Genomic DNA, 17,123 nt, shown 5'->3' on the forward strand with positions numbered 1-17,123 from the left:
GTTAATCCTAAAACTAACTTTATCTTGTAAAATTTTTATTTGTTTATTTTTTGAGACATGGTCTCACTCAGTTATGCAGCTGGACTGCAGTGGCGTCACCATGGCTCATTGCAGTCATAACCTCCGGGGTTCAAGTGATCCTCCCACACCAGTCTCCACGTAGCTGGGACTACATGCACATGCCACCACACCTGGCTAATGAATATTTTCGTTTTGTAGAGACAGGATCTCCCTATGTTGCCCGGGCCTATCTCAAACTCCAGGGCTGAAGTGATCCTCCTGCCTTGGCCTCTCAAAGTGCTAAGATTACGGGTGTGAGCCACCTCACACTGACTTTTTTTTTTTTTTAATTCTTTTAAAATCTACTCTGTGGTTGTTCCTTCCTTGCCCTGATAAAAAGCTTAGCAGACCCCATGATTTATCTCATCACAAGTATGTGATAAAAATTCTCCACGAGTTTAAATCAGAATGGTAATTGAAATGTCTAGTCCTTGTAAATGTCAAAGCTCTAACATGATTCAGTGTTGGTCAGCTTTCCTAGCTGGGCTGCAGCCTGCTGCCAGTATAAGGCTACCATGGAAGAAGGAGGGGAACATGAGAAAATTTCTTTTCTGTTTCAATTTCTTCTTCTAAGCCTTTCTTTGTTTGTTTTCTGATTCTTCTAGGGTTTGTTTCTGGTTCTTCTAGGGAAAGAGAAGAACTGTATACTTTACCGACACTCTCACAAACTGCCTCTGTCCTTCTGTATAATAAGGACAATATATACTATATAAAAATATATAATATTCAATGTAGCAAATATTTTTAAAAGTTCAAAACAACACAAAGAAAGAAAAGAAATGCCACCCAAAAATCCCACCATCCCAAATATCCACTGCTAACATTTCGGTCTACGCCATTGACATTTCATTTTCATCTACAGATGTACAGATTGCATATGCATATTGAAGGGAGGCGCTTTCTCTAGACTGTCTTTTTGAAACCTTAGCAGTGACTCTGTCATATAATTCTTGAGTACATTAAAGAGAAACCATATATTACCTGTTCATAACTATAACTTATTTTCCTTTTATGAATATGGCAGAAAATGGTAACATACTAATCCAGAGATTAAGAATCTAGACCTCAGAATTAGATTTCTGGGGTTATTACAACATTTCCCATTTATCAACCGAGTGACATTAGAAAATGAAATCAATTAATATTTCTACGCTTCGGTTTTCTAATATGTAAAACAAGGATATTGTAACTTTTTTATGGAGACGTGAAGCATGAAATATGTAAGTTAGTTTATATGCTTAATGTTCTTAGAAGAGTAGTCAGCAAATGGTAAGTTCTATACCACTGTTAGCTATGAAGATGAGAACGATGATGAGTATGGTAATGGTATCATGCAGTGACAAATACAGTTCTTAAGAATCTTGTAATTTATTGTGTGAGGTGAAATAAATGTAAACCAAACAATTAGAGAATATTTAAGTGTCGGTCACTTAAGCAAAGTTGAGAGATCTTTAAAAAAGTAGACGCAATAGGTTGGTTTTTTGTTTTCTGTTTTTTGCTTTGTATTTTTGTTGTTGTTGTTTTTCTGAGACAGGGTGTCACTCTGTCACCCAGGCTGGAGTGCAGCAGCATGATCACAGGTCACTGCATCCTTGAACTCCTGGGCTCAAGTGATCCTCCCACTTTCACCTCCCAAGTAGCTGGGACAACAAATGCACACCACCACACCTGCCTAATTTTTACTTTTTTTTTTTTTTTTTTTTTGTAGAGATGGGTTCTCACTGTGTTGCCCAAGCTGGTCTCAAACTCCTGGATTCAAATGATCCACCTGGCTCAGCCTCCCCAAATGCTGGGATTACAGGTGTGTTACTGTACTAAGCCCACAGTAAGTTTTAATAAACAATGTAGAACTTGGCCGGGCACGGTGGCTCACGCCTGTAATCCCAGCACTTTGGGAGGCCGAGGCAGGTGGATCACGAGGTCAAGAGATCGAGACCATCCTGGTCAACGTGATGAAACCTCTCTCTACTAAAAATACAAAAATTAGCTGGGCATGGTGGTGCATACCTGTAGTCTCAGCTACTCGGGAGGCTGAGGCAGGAGAATTGCTTGAACCCAGGAGGCGGAGGTTACAGTGAGCCGAGATCGGGCCATTGCACTCCAGCCTGGGTAACAAGAGCAAAACTCCATCTCAAAAAAAAAAAAAAAAAAAAGATCTTAGGAGAATTTTAGCTTTAGTCCAATAGCCTTACTTGAGATATATCTCAAGCATGTTAAGTGTTGTTATTTTCCCTATAGTGTTTTCCATTTTCAACATTTTTCTGATCTTTTGATCTTTTTCATAGGCCCTCAAATCCAAGTAATTGTGTAGAATAAAGTGATGGTAGTAAACTGCACTAAGCTGAATGAGTAAACACATTTCACCCTCCCATGAAGGAAAGCCACATGTGACTCTCACTGATTCTATCAGCTCAACAGCCCTGCAGCTCACTCTGCATCCTTACAAGACTCGTCTCTGATCAGGGGAAACGAAGAAAAGGTAAAGCTGGAGTACTGGTGTCATTTCTTCCTTCCCAGTTAGCTCCCAGTTGGCTCACAGAAACGGGAGTGATCGGGACACCTCTTCCAAAAGCGAGAGAACTAAAAAGGGCTGAGGCAGATGTAGAGCCTAAGAATTAAGAAGTAGAAACGCTTTAGGTAGAATCAGTCAGGATACTGAAGGAGTGTGCTAAGAAACTTTGGGAGGTAGTGACTGTTAACCTGGATATTTTTATAATGTTGGTCTGAATGTTTGCACACGTTTTACCTCCCCTTGATTATTTCCTTTTTGTTCGCTGGGTCTGAGTTTTGAAGCATGATTAGGAGTTTCTCAAAGAAAAACAAAGTAAGAACATTCAATATAGAAGCATTATATACAATGACATGAAACAGTCAGGAGATTCTGGCAAGTAGCTCATTACATCTTGGAGGCACTTAAATGTGGTTCCTCTGTGTCAGCATTTCTCAGTCTTGGCTGCATTGATAGCTACTTGGAAAGCTTTTCAAAACTCCAATGCCTGTGCTGCACCAGCACTAATTCCAATCAGGGATTCAAAAAGTTGAACCCAGGAATCAGGGTGTTTTAAATGCTCCTAGGGTTATTTCAATGTGCAGCTAAAGTTGAGAACCCACCCACCCAAACTGTTGGCATTAGCCAGAGTCCAGCCCTGTGCTGACAGGTATATTCCTTTTCCATATGCCAGAGCCTCACATCTTAGCTTATGTCCTTAATCACAAGAGGAATGGGGTGAGGTATGGGAGGACTGAAACATGGTGGAGAGAAAGACGACTGGTTTTGTGGCCAGAAAAGTCTGAATTCACGTTTCAGCTCTGGCACTTCCTTCTTAGCTGCATGCATTTGGATCAGTTACCAAGCTTCCATTTTCTTCTTGTTCATTCAACGGAAATAATACTAGCACCAACTTTGAAGAGGTTTTGAAAGGATTAAAGAGGAGATATGAGAAGCACCTAACTAGCACAGTGCCCGACATATAATAAGGATTCAGTATAAGATCGCTGTTATAGTTACTTGAAAGATACTTACAATTTTAGAAATAAAATAGAGTGTGTGCTATTCACAGGGAATGGTGATATCATGGTCACATATACAGGACAGCACATTTCAAATGAATATATGTTCACAGTACTGATTTCCTTAATGTTAACACCTACCTCTAAATTCCTAAGTGCTCATAATCACAGATATTAACTTTCTAAATAGTGGCGCTATTTCCCATGCAGGATGTGATGCAGAAAGTAAATTGAAATTCAATGGATGTATTCAGCATTGCTGTTGAGGACTTCTAAGCAGTGTGGAAACATTATTGCATCCATTTGGAAAATATCCAGTAGAGTAGATAAGAATATATGTTATCATCCAAGGACAGAACAACTAAATGGCCCAAGAACTCCTTGAGTCATATAATCATAAAATGTTTGACTTAAAAGATACCATCTAGTTCAATGATTTTAAAATATATATACTCTTAGCGGTGGAGCACTTTCCTCAATAGAAATCTTCACTGCTAATGTCTAATACTTGTAAGTGAAATTCTTACTGTTGAATCGAGGCTTATCTACTTCTCTCTGAAGTGCTGTTTGGAAGTCTAGGGATGTGAAAGAATGGTTATGGTTTAAATATTTGTTCCCGTCCCAAACTCATGTTGAAATTTAATCCCCAATGTGGAAGTATTGAGAGGCAGGACTTTTAAGAAGCAATTGGGTCATGAGGACTCTGACCTCATGAACGGATTAATCCACTTACGGATTAGAAGGTTAATGGGCTAATGGATTGATGGGTTATAATGGGAAAGGGACCAGTGGCTTTATAAGAAGAGGAAGAGAAGTCTGAACTAGCATGGTCAGCCCCCGCACTGTGTGATGTCCTGCACCACTTCAGGACTCTGCAGATTATCCTCACCAGCAAGAAAAATCTTACAGGATGTGTCCCTCAACCTTGTACTTCTCAGTTTCCATTACTGCAAGAAACAAGTTCTTTTTTATAAATTACCCAGTTTTATGTATTCTGCTGTAGGCAACAGAAAACAAATTAAGATACACACTTTGAAAATCACAAGTTTAGTTAGAACCACTTGTAGTGTAGCCCATTACGCTGATAGTATCCAGTGAAACTCTCCTCCTGATGCTACCACTGCTGTGCATTCCCCTCCAGCACTGATCAGAGACTTGGTCATGTGAATGGCCAATGGACATTTTCTTCTTGAGGTACTCACACTTTGAACCAACTACCATGCTGTAACAAAGCTTGGACTAGGTCACTGTATGATCAGTCTATGTGAAAAAAGAGAGACTGTGAAGAAGAACATTAAGGTGCCAGATCTGTGAGTGAAGCCCTCCTGGATCCGACAGGCCCAGATTATCATCAAAATGACAGCCTCATGGATACTTCAAGTGACACCAGCAGAAGAACCACATAGCCAAGTCCAGTCTAGATTACATAATCAGGAGAAAATAAAATGATTGTTGCTGTAGGCCAATAAATTTTGAGGTGAATGGTTCCATAGCAATAGATAACTGAAAAGTTATTTACATAACCTTTATTATATCTGTAATATCTATAACTGTGCCTATAATAAAGTGCTTTAATAATGAAGATTGAACTAACTTGATTAACCAGTAAGTGGAAGACTCAGAAATATAATCAAAGTCTTACCATTCTGAAGTTAGAACACATGCCACAATTGCCTGTTCTCCCATTAGTGGAAAAAAAAAAAACCCTAAACTCTAGATATCCAATCCAGATTCCTTAATAGAGCTGTCTTTTGAGACAGAATGGACTATTTCTCATCTTGAGACAAAAAGTCACAAATTAGAAATCAGCAGAGAACAAAAATCCTCTAAGCAATAAAATGAGATGTCTCAATATCTGTGAATTTTTCTTAGAGGACAGAGTCTCCTTTAAAACTACATATTCTCATTTAAACAAAGTTCTATCTCAACATAGATGTCTAGAATCTTGGTCCATGATAGATTGGGTGGAATGGACACTGAAAGCATATTAAAACTTTAATAATGGACAAGAGAAAAACAGAAAATCTTCAGAATAATACAGATGCAAGTATTTAACAATGCTTAAGACTCTAGGGCAACTTGGTGTAGGTATTAACAACTTTACCCATCATATGCATTATCACAATAGTGTAATATACCACAAGAACTAATTAGTTATCTGTGGTCTTGAAAGCAACAAACGTTTTCTGTTATCTGTTTAATAATTATTATACCTTGCAATGTGTATAATACTGGACATATGGTTATTGATCTAGTATCTATTTTGGGGAGGAAATCATTACTTCCTCACTCCACAGCCTTCCTGTTTATTCCATAAGATGTGGTGGATCTAGATCCCATGACCCTAGAATAAGTAGGTAAGCCAAGTTTGGGCCAATTCATGTATTACCATCCCTGGCCACAGTGATTGGTTCAGGGATGAGCATACGATATAATCCTGTCCCATGAGAGTTTTTCCCACGATTTTTGCCAGAGTTACTCAGAAAATTGTTCTCTTTTCCCCTAAGTCATAAGTTCTAAGGATATTCTGAGACCTGAATGTGTGGTGGGGATGGAGATGGGCTAACTGAAGCCATTTACTTCCCTGTGCTTGAGAATAAAAGTGAAAAGAAGTAAGAATTACCCAAAGATGAAAATAAAGGAAAAAATCCACTAATGACAGTTCCTAAATCTGATCTCAGATTCAATCTCTGAATTTCTTAGGCAGATGAGCTTTTATGGTCACCTTTTTCACTCAAGTCAATTGCAATTCAACTATTTTTCTCTTACAAACAGAAGCACTTTATCCTAAGAAACATACCTGGAAGTTCTCAAAATGCTTTTATATTTACCATCCATTCGTATTAGCCACTCACAGTAATCTGTGAAGCAATCTAGACAGCTGGGTGATTCCCATTTCATCAATGGTGAAATAAGCTGCCAGTGTAGGGTCCTGTGGCATCCACATGGCAGGTCAGCCATAGAGCTTGGCTGAGGAACAAAGTCCTCTGCTTTCATGTCCAGAAAATTTTCTACTTCACTGATGTAATAAAGTTAAAGTTAAAGAGGTAGAAATGTAGTTACCTGGAAGGTACTGTTACCCTCTTAAATACAGGAAGTATCATTACTAGGAAAGGAGATATACTACCTTTGATACACTGTCAACATTCTGGGATTACCTGCAGTAGAAAAATTGGCTTAGAAGGTTTTCAGCTCAGAAGGTTTTATGCTGTGTTCCCAAAATGCAGATCCTAAGATGGGGATTCTTGTGCAAGTGACTGGTGGGTGGAGCACTCTCAGGAAAAGGAGAACAAGTGATGTGGGATAGGACAGCGAAGGAGACAAGTAAGGATGTCAGCTAAACTCCAAAAAGCCAAGTCAGCTAAACTCCAGTCTCAGCCTGGCCCACAGAAAATTCCAGAGTGGCACCAACAAGTGACCACTCTATGAATCAAAGGGGGCCAGGTCTGCACCTTGATATCAGTCAATTATTGGGTCCAGGCTGCCCCAACCCTGAGGGTTAAGGGGAATCATCTCCAAGTATTTCTGGGAAAGACAGCTTCTGTTGATTAAGATGATTCTCTCAAGAAGGGGAATGGAGGACATCTATGTGCCCTTAAGAAGCAACGTCCATTGTAGCTGGCCAGTGCATGCATTAGCCCTATAAAGGGGTTCTGGCTGGGTGCCACAATGTCTACTCAGAAGTGCAAGTAGGGCTCAGCTTAAGATTCAGTTCCTGTTTCTTGAACTTCTGTGAAAACATGTTATGTAACACAGACCAAGAATTTGTGAAGTGGCATCAAACACCAGGCTTGGGACCATATGCAGTGGTGGCATGTCTTATCCAAGCATTATGTTCTAAAGTAAATGTAAGAGATAAAAATAGCATGAAGTCAAAATTACCATAGCACATGCATATGCACATGCATACACACACGTGTCTGTGTATGCATGTATATTTAATGAATAAAATAAACTATACATAAGGAAGGCTACATATATACATATTTATAAATGTATTTAACAGATTAAATTTGTATTTAATTGGATTACACTATATATGCCAAGAACCAGGTCAAACCATACTTGAAAAAAATTCAAAGATTTAGCTGGAAATCTGTCATATCGGTGAGTTCTCAGTCTGAGATATTTTCAGGAGAGCATTTTTGACAGAGGCCCTAACCTGCATGCTTTGCCCTCACAATGAACCTTTGACTTGAGTCTCAATGTTTTGCCAGGGCTACAATCACTAACACACCTGGTGGTTAAGTGTTATTGTCTTAAGCTGCAGACTACAGATGAGGCTTTTGTAAGTCCACAGGAAAAGAAAATTATGTGGCTATTGGAAGATGTATTTCCTTCCTTTCTTCAAAAGACCATAGCAAAGACATTTATTTCCTTTTAGAATTTGAGAGGATTTTGCAGGGGACGAATTGTACCCCTACACCATTGGGTTTAAAAAATCATTTTTCTTTATTTTTTAACATCAAATAAACAGTATTCTCCTCCCTGATTGATGGATAATTCCTTCCCATTGTTAAGATATAATTTTCAAAAGAATAAAATAATGATTATCAGGTAAATATAAAATGAACACGTGTCAAAGATTTCTTCAACTCATTAATTACTAAGAGAAACAGTATGGTGTTAAATCCAGCCCAGCAATCTTACCCTAACCTGCCTTTATTAACTCACCTGTTATAGTGAGTTCATAAAGAAGCCACCTATAATTGTTCCTGTGGGCCAGGGAGTCCATTATGGCTCAGTTAGGTGCTCTGCTGAGGGCCTCACAGGCTGCAATCAAGGTGTCAGCTGGGCTCTCTTCTGTTCTGGAGTGTTGAGTCTTCTTCCAAGATCACATGGTATTTGGCAAAATTCAGTTTCTCGTGGTTTTCTTGCTGCTGTCTCACAATTCAAGAATCGTAATACATGTTTTCATTATAGGTGAGTTAATAAAGGCAGGTTAGGATATTGCTGGGTTAGATGCCAAACCTGTCAATGCCTACCAGGGTGATAAATCGTAACCATTGAAGTTATCTGTTAACGCTGTAGAAATAATTTGTATTTGTACGTTGAACAAAACTTTGCAAGATACAAAGTAGCACTAAGTCTGGGACCTCTAATCCATAACAAACAATTAGTTAAACAACATGTACTGCCTAATTCCTGGGTGAAACCTTTATTCTTGTATGACACAGAATAATCCAGCCTTTCAACTTTTACCCTATATCGTGTTTTGAATGATTCTTGTTTATGTTTATCATTACTGAGGCCCTCTCTCTCTGTTGCTGGGCTCATGCCAGAATTGTGGGTCTTTTAGAAGCTAAGAAATAGGAAAAGGGCCAGGCCTTTGGCCCACTAGGTCATCAACTTTACCAGTGCTCCCCTGTGACCTAATTCTAATGTCACTTCTAGCCTGTAACTTGCATTACCTCAGTGTGAGAGACAGACCCTAGGATAACTCCCAATGACTACCACCTCCTGGTATACCTGCACTTGTGTAATCCCCTCCATGTGGCTGAGATCTGTAACTTGCCTCTAACCATTAGAATATTGCAAAGGTGAAGTGATTTTGGCAGAGATAATTCAAATCCCATGCAAGCTGATTTTGAGTAAAGGAAGATTGTCCAGGGTGGGCCTATGTTGATGAGGTGAGAGCCCACAAAAGGGGCTACATTCTGCTGGTCTTGAAGAAGTCAGCTGTCACAGTTTGAAAGGACCATGTGGCAAAGAACTGCAGGTGTCACATGGGAGATGAGAGTGGACTCACCTGTCAGCAGCAAGAAAACCAGGAGAAACTGCATTTTGCCAAACACCATGTGATCTTAGAAGACCCCAAGCTCCAGAACGGAACACAACACTATATTTTCTAAAAGCTGGAGCTGTTCTTAGAACATTTCTCTTCTCTTTTTCCCTCCTCCTTCCAAACCTTGGTAAAAATAGGGCGTTGGGGTTTTGTGTTCAAGGAAAAAATTTTACTAGGAGTTCCAAAGAGGAAGATCATCAGGGAAGAATCATAATAGAACCTAGAATCCCTTAGGAGGCTGTCTTGGACAGATGAGTTGTTTGGAAAGAAGAGTTGTCCCTATTATAACATCTTGCTTTGGCTGTGGTACATTTGTTACAAAAGAGCTAATACGAATACATTGTTGTTAGCTGACACCTTGATTGCAGCTGGTGAGACCCTGGGCAGAGCACTCAACTGAGCCATAATGGACTCCCTACCCACAGAAACCACTGTGAGATATTAACTGTGTGTTGTTTTATGCTGCTAAACTTATGGCAACTTGTTACAAGCAATAGGGAACTAACATACTCAGGGGACACACCTACCCCACTGACAGCAGACCTGATGAAAGAATTCCCCTCCAATGCTCTCAAGGCCATGGTGCATATTTTCAGCCACCTTTAGCCACCAAGGTCAATTCCTTTGTCTTCGGTATGAAAACCAGCCTGGGTCTCTGCCAGACACAGAAAACCCTGAAAACTTCATTTTTTTATCTGACTCAGAGATGCATCCCCACTACACTCCCTCTCCAAAAACACCTCTTCCTTCCAAGACAGCCTCCTAAGAGATTCTGGGTCCTATTATTCTTCCCTGATCATCTTCCTCTTTGAAATCCCTAGTAAAGTTTTTTTCCTTGAATACAAAACACCAAGGCCCTATTCCTTCAATTTTTGGAAGGATAAAAAAAGAGAATATAAATTTTATAACAACAGCTCCAGCTTTTAGAAAATACAGTGTTGTTATACTGAATGGGCAAAAGCTGGAAGCATTCCTCTTGAACATTGGCACAAGACAAGGATGCCCTCTGTCACCACTCCTATTCACTATAGTACTGGAAGTTCTGTCCAGGGCAACCAAGCAAGATAAATAAATAAGTAGCATTCAAATAGGAAGAGAAAAAGTCAAACTATTTCTATTTGCAGATGACACGATCCTATATCTAGATGACATAACCCCATCATCTGAGCTCAAAAGCTTTTTAAGCTGATAAACAACTTCAGCAAAGTCTCAGGATGCAAAATCAATGTGTAATAATCACTAGCATTCCTATACACCAACAACAGTCAAGATGAGAGGCAAATCAGGAATGAACTCTCATTCACAATTGCCACAGAAAGATTAAAGTATCTACGAATACAGCTAACTAGGGAGGTGAAAGATCTCTACAAGGAGAACTACAAAAAAATCAGAGATGACAGAAACAAATGGGAAAACATTCCATCCTCATTGATAGGTAGAATAAACATTGCTAAAATGGCCGTACTGCCCAAAGCAATTTATAGTTCATTCAATGCTATTCCTATTAAACTACAATTGACATTCTTCACAGGATTAGAAAAAAAAAAAAAAAACATTTAAAAATTCATAGGAACCAAAAAAAGAGCCCTAATAGCTAAGGCCATTCTAAACAAAAAGAATAAAGCTGGAGGCATCATACTACCTGACTTCAGTGTATACTACAGGGCTACAGTAACCAAAACATCATGGCACTGTACAAGAACAGACATAGGCCAAATGGAACAGAATAGAGAAACCGAAAATAAGATTGCACACCTACAACTATCTGATATTCAACAAACCTGACAAAAACAAGCAATGGGGAAAGGATTTCCTATTCAACAAATGGTGCTAGGATAACTGGCTAGCCACATGCAGAAGACTGAAGCTGGACCTCCTCCTTACACCACATATAAAAAATAACTCAAAATGTATTAAAGACTTAAGTGTAAAACCCTAAACTGTAAAAACCGTGGAAGACCACCTGGGCAAAACCATCAGGACACAGGCAAGGGCAAAGATTTCATGACGCGGATGCCAAAAGCAATTGCAACAAAAGTAAGAATTGGCAAATGGGATCTAATTAGACTAAAGAGCTTTTGCACAGCAAAAACAACTATCAACAGAGCAAACCGTTTTGAACAGAGAAAGTGTAAATGAAATTACAAAATGAGAGAAAAATTTTGCAGTGTATACATCTGACAAAGGTCTAATATCCAGAATGTATAAGGAACTAAAGAAATTTACAAGAAAAAAACAACTCCATTAAAAAGTAGGCAAAAGACATGAACAGACACTTTACAAAAGAGGACATACATTTAAAGAAGTTCAATTTCACTGATCATTAGAGAAATGCAAATCAAAACCACAACGAGGTACCATCTCACACCAGGGAGAATGGCTATTAATAAAAAGTCAAATAACACATGCTGGAGAGGTTGTAAAGAAAAATGAACACTCACACTGTTGGTGGGGGTATAAATTAGTTCAGCCGTTGTGGAAGACAGTGTGGCAATTCCTCAGAGACCTAGAGGTAGAACTACTAGTCGATCCAGTAATCCCATTACTAAGTATATGCTCAAAGAAATATAAATTGTTCTACTATAAAGACACATGCATGTGTATGTTCATTACAGCACTATTGACAATAGCAAAGGCATGGAATCAACCTATGTGCCCATCAGTGATACACTGGATAAAGAAAATGTGGTACATATACAACATGGAATACTATGCAGTCATAAAAAGCAATGAGATCATGTCCTTTTCAGGGACATGGATGGAGCTGGAGGTCAATATCCTTAGCAAACTAACGCAGGAACTGAAAACCAAACACCATATGTTCTCACTTATAAGTGGGAGGTAAGCAATGAGAACATATGGACACATAGAGGGGAACATCACACACTGGGGCCATCTGGAGGATGGGAGGAGGGAGAGCCCCAAGATAAACAGCTGATAGGTACTAAGCTTAATGCCTGGGTGATGAAATAATATACACAACAAACCTTCATGACATAAGTAACAAACGTGCACCTGTGCCCCTGAACTTAAAAGTTAGCAAAAGAAAAGTTTCTAGCACCATTTAAATGTTTGTTATTAGCATTAGTGCATATTACAGTAACTCTCTTTAAAGGGTTTAAACTCACCTCTCTTTAAAGAGTGAGTTCCTGTAATATGCACTATATAAGTGGGCTGCAGGAACGTCTTTTGGGGCAGAATCACAAAATAAATAGGTGTTATTAACACTCTCCTGATGATGCACTTTGCATTTCCTAAGACCATGAAAGAGAAAAAGAACCAGAGGCAAAAATGTAGTATTAGTGAAAATGAATTGGAGAGCATGAGGGCAGGAGAAGACGAAAATATTCCAGGTGAGGAGAAGTTTCCTGAGAGGGTTTCAAGGAGGTGAGTTTTGGAGATCAACCTGTTGGTGAGAGCAGGTCCGGAATTTGCTGGTTATTGTCTTTGCATCAGTATTTCCCAGATGGCCTCCCTTACTTGGGTGGCTTTTGAAAATCCCACTACCCAAAACATACTGCACAGCAATTAAATCACAGTTCGGGTAAGGAGAACCCAAGTGTCAATATTTTTATAAATATCACTATATTTTTAACATTGTTATTTTTAAAACTTCACAGGTCATTTTGTTATGCAGCCAAATTTTAGAACCACTGCTTTACACTTTCTTCCTCTGTTCAAAACAGTGACTTTCATGAATTGGCACTTAAGTTTCACTTGAAAAGGCTGACAACACCCAGATTCCTGGGCCTCATGCCCTAGAGTTTGTGATTCCATAAATGAGGAGGAGCCCAGGAAACTGCATTGCTAACAAGCCCCCAGGTGATGCTGGAACAGCAAAGGCTGCATTTTTTACCTTAATGAAATTACAAGAATGAATTTTAATAAGTGGATAAAATATTAATGATTCATAATTGTATGTGACCTGTTTTGCATGTATGGACTACGTAGAATTAAAAATTCCAGATTCTACACTAATTTTTAAATTCTCTTGTTCCCTAAACAGCATGCTCCTGAGACCAACTGCTGTAAGGGAAAGCCCTTTGCACAAAGACTACTAGGAGAGATTCAGCTCTTCTGTATACTTCCCCCAGTGCAACTGAACTCTCCCTGCACACTGGGGTTTCCCAGGGATCATGCAAAAGATACGAGTGTTTGGTTTTCACTCCTGGAAATTTTAATTTACGGAGTATGAGTCTATACAAAATTAGACTTTATTTCTTCGAGCAGTTTCAAATTTCCAGAAACTATAGTTTCCATATGCTCTCTCCCCACCTTCACGCAGTTGCCTCTATTATTTTCATTTTGCTTTGGCATGGTACATTTGTTACAAGTGAGCCAATGCTGCTGATACATTATTGTTAGCTAAGGTGCATAGTATACATTAAGATTTACTGTGTGTGTTATACAGTTCTATGGATTTTGCCAGATCCATAATGTCATATATCTACCATCTGAGTATCAGACAAATTTCATTGCCCTGATAATCCCCATGTGTTCCAGCTATTCATCTCACCACTCTTTCCTCCAAATTCCTAGAAATCTCTGATTTTTTTGATGCCTGTAGCTTTTTGCCCTTTACAGAATGTCATATAGTAGGCTTTTCTGAGTTTTTTTTTTCCACTTAGCAATATGCACTTACATTTCTTCTGTACCTTTCTATGGTTTGATAACTAATTTCTTTTTATTGCTGAATACTTTATTGTATAGATGCACATTTGTATGTCTGTTCGTCTATTCAATTATCGAAGGACATTTTCAATTCAAGTCTCCACGTTTGGCAATTATGGGTAAAGCTGCTATAAACATTTGTGTGCAGGGGTTTTTGTGTGGACATATGTTTTTAACTCATTTGGGTAAATACCAAGAAGCACTATTGCTGGATCATATGGTAAGACTATGTTTAGTTTGTAAGAAACTGCCAGGCTCTCTTCCAAGGTGGCTGTACCATTTTCCTTTCCCGCCAGCAATGAATGAGGGTTCCTGTTATTCCACGTCTTCACCAGCATTTATTATGGTCAGTGTTTTGAACTTCAGCCATTCTAATAGAAATGCAGTGACAGTCTGTTGTTTTAATTTGCAATTCCTTGGTGGCACGTGATGCTGAGTGCCCTTTTATATGCTTATTTGTCACTTGTATGAGTGTTTTGGTGAGGTGTCTGGGCAATGGTATTTTTTTTTTTAGTTTCCTAGGTGGTTTTATTCTGAAGCCAGAACTGATGATTACTGAAACTTGGAATTCCCAGAGACCACTAGACACAGAGCTCTTCAAGGGAGGAAAACTAAAACAGCATTCTTGTATCCCAGCGATATCCCATCAGCTTTACTATCGTAGAGAACAATGGCTTGATTTCCAGATGTCCTAGGACCTTTTCCACCTCCCAACTCTCTCTGCCTATATACAGAGCAGTCTGGAGGTAACAGAGAATTAATCCCACGTGTCCCCAGGAGCATCCCTTAAGCAATATAACTGATTGGAATTGGTGTATAAATATCCTAGCTCCCTTGCCCTTCTGGTGGGATAATTCCAAATTGTGTTCCACACTCTCTCCTGAAGTTTCCCCAGCAGGATTTGGTTCCACATTGACATACCTTTTATTCCCTGCTTTTCTCTCCCCATCACCTCCCCACTCCCCTACCTGTGTCTCCTTGGGTCACTTCCTAAATAAACTACTTGCACATACATCCTAATCTCAAGATCTGCTTCTGAAGGAATCCAAACCAAAATAGGCTCTGTATAGAGAATAAGTGACGGAGGAAATTGCTTCAGGATGTAAAGAAGAAAGTTGAATGGAACAAGGAAGGCCATATAACATATATGTGACTGGTCATGGATATTCAAACAACACAAAATTTGGAGGCATCAAGTAGTTTTCCTTCTATTACTTTAGAGCCCTGTGTCAGGAACTGGTCACTAGATCTGTTCAACTATTTGCTAAGGTATTCGAAAATATGCAAATAAGTCAAAACCTGTTCTCGTTTTTACCATTTTCACAAGTTTAATTGGTCTTCAGAGTGGAAATGACATACGTAGAGTCTGGCATGGAGGAGCAGACTCTAAATGACACCAGGACCTGAACTGTCCAGAAGAGCACGTAATGAATAGAAGTAGAGAACTGGGCAGGAGTGTTCCAGGCAGAAGGGAGAGCAAGTGTAATGGGCCACAGGGGAGAGGGGACACAGCAGGTGCAAGTGACCGACACTGCTACATTTTACCTGAGCCCTGTGCTCCTGGACAACAGCAAAGGTTCAGTAATCCCATAGTCTTTCATGTTAGAACAGTCTGCTACAAAGAACTTTCCGTTCTCCGTAGGACGTAGAGAAGACTCAAGGATGACCCATGACAAGGCTAGGCAGAGACACAGGCCCTCCAAATTCTTACATTTTGCCTTTTAAATTATTAGCTGAACTGTTTGTCCTCACTGACCAGTTGTAACAAAATTTCTGTTAATCAAACCCGAATATTCTCTCTCCTTTCCCCAGGTCCTTCCACTTTGGTCCTTCCTCAGCCCAAGCAAGCATGCAGCCCTTCTTCGGCAGCAGCCCCTGAGAAGAGGCCACTTCTGATGCCACTGTGGCATCACCCCACACCCTTCCATCCTACTTGCCCACACTCGGCTCTTTCTAACCTTGCTCACTCTCCATAAAAGAAAAATGATTTTTGCCTAACTCTTGAGAAGCTTGCAGATCTGGTCAGAGCATTCCCTTTATTCTAATAGTCTTTTCCCATACCTTTATAACACTCCTTTTAATGAAGCCTCTCCTACCTGATTTCTGATGTGTTTTTTACTGGACATGGCTGATTATGGGCACTGTAGTTTTTTTTTTTATTTTTATTTTTTTTGAGACAGAGTCTTGCTCTGTTGCCAGGCTGGAATGCAGTGGCACAATCTCGGCTCCCTGCAACCTCCACCCCCCAAGTTCAAGCAAGTCTCCTGCCTCAGCCTCCCAAGTAGCTGGGACTACAGGCACATGCCACCACGCCCAGCTAATTTTTGTATTTTTAGTAGAGACGGGGTTTCACCATGTTGGCCAGGATGGTCTCCATCTCTCGACCTCGTGATTCACCTGCCTCAACCTCTCAAAATGCTGGGATTAGAGGTGTGAGTCACTGCACCTGGAGGAGAGTAGTTCTTAAACTTGACCATGTACCAGAATCCCCTGAAGGTCTTGTTAAAAAATACAAATATCAACTGCAGCCCCAGAGGTTCAGATTAACTAAGTCATGGGAGGACACTTGCATTTGCCTTTCTAACAACTTTCCAGGTGAGGCTCAGGCTTCTCACTTGGCACCTCACCTGCAGATTCACTGTAGAACCCAACTGGGAGAGGAAAGTGACAGGGTCAGTGGAGACTCAGGAAGCTGCCAGAATATGCAGGAACATGGAAACTTTAATTCAGGGAACTGGGGAACCACAGAAGAATGACAATCAGCAAGCACTTAATCACATCTGCCTCTTTTGGAAATCCCTCCATCTGAAGCTTGGAGGACAAACTGGAAGAAACAGGATCATGGGAAGAAGCTTCCCATGAGAAAGCTGCTGCATGGTCCAGGTAAGAAATGACAGTGGCTTGGCCTGAGGTGGGCAGTGCAGTGCCGGTGACTGAAGAGAAGCAGAGATTCAAGTGGTTTTTAAGCAGCAGCAGGCATGGGGCTCAGGGGCTGACTGGAGGTGGAGAATGAGGAGGAGAAAGGAGTCATGTGTGATCCTTGGCATTCAGGCAATAAATGGTGTGCATTATGCAGGAAGAAAAGTCAAGAAGAGGA

General features: G+C 40.0%; 1 long non-coding RNA gene across 1 annotated transcript in view; it reads left to right on the forward strand.

Annotated features, from left to right (window-relative positions):
• LOC105732813 (uncharacterized) overlaps positions 1 to 17,123 on the forward strand; it is a 679,090-nt gene that overhangs the window by 660,626 nt on the left and 1,341 nt on the right. The window contains exons 11-12 of the long non-coding RNA XR_010343589.1: positions 14,541 to 14,772; positions 15,839 to 16,909. This is a non-coding gene — a long non-coding RNA (uncharacterized LOC105732813). The remainder of the gene's footprint in view (positions 1 to 14,540; positions 14,773 to 15,838; positions 16,910 to 17,123) is intronic.

This window comes from Aotus nancymaae, unplaced genomic scaffold, assembly GCF_030222135.1.
Source record: "Aotus nancymaae isolate 86718 unplaced genomic scaffold, 86718_ANA_hifiasm-v0.15.2.pri h1tg000001l, whole genome shotgun sequence".
Classification (NCBI taxonomy): Eukaryota; Metazoa; Chordata; class Mammalia; order Primates; family Aotidae; genus Aotus; species Aotus nancymaae.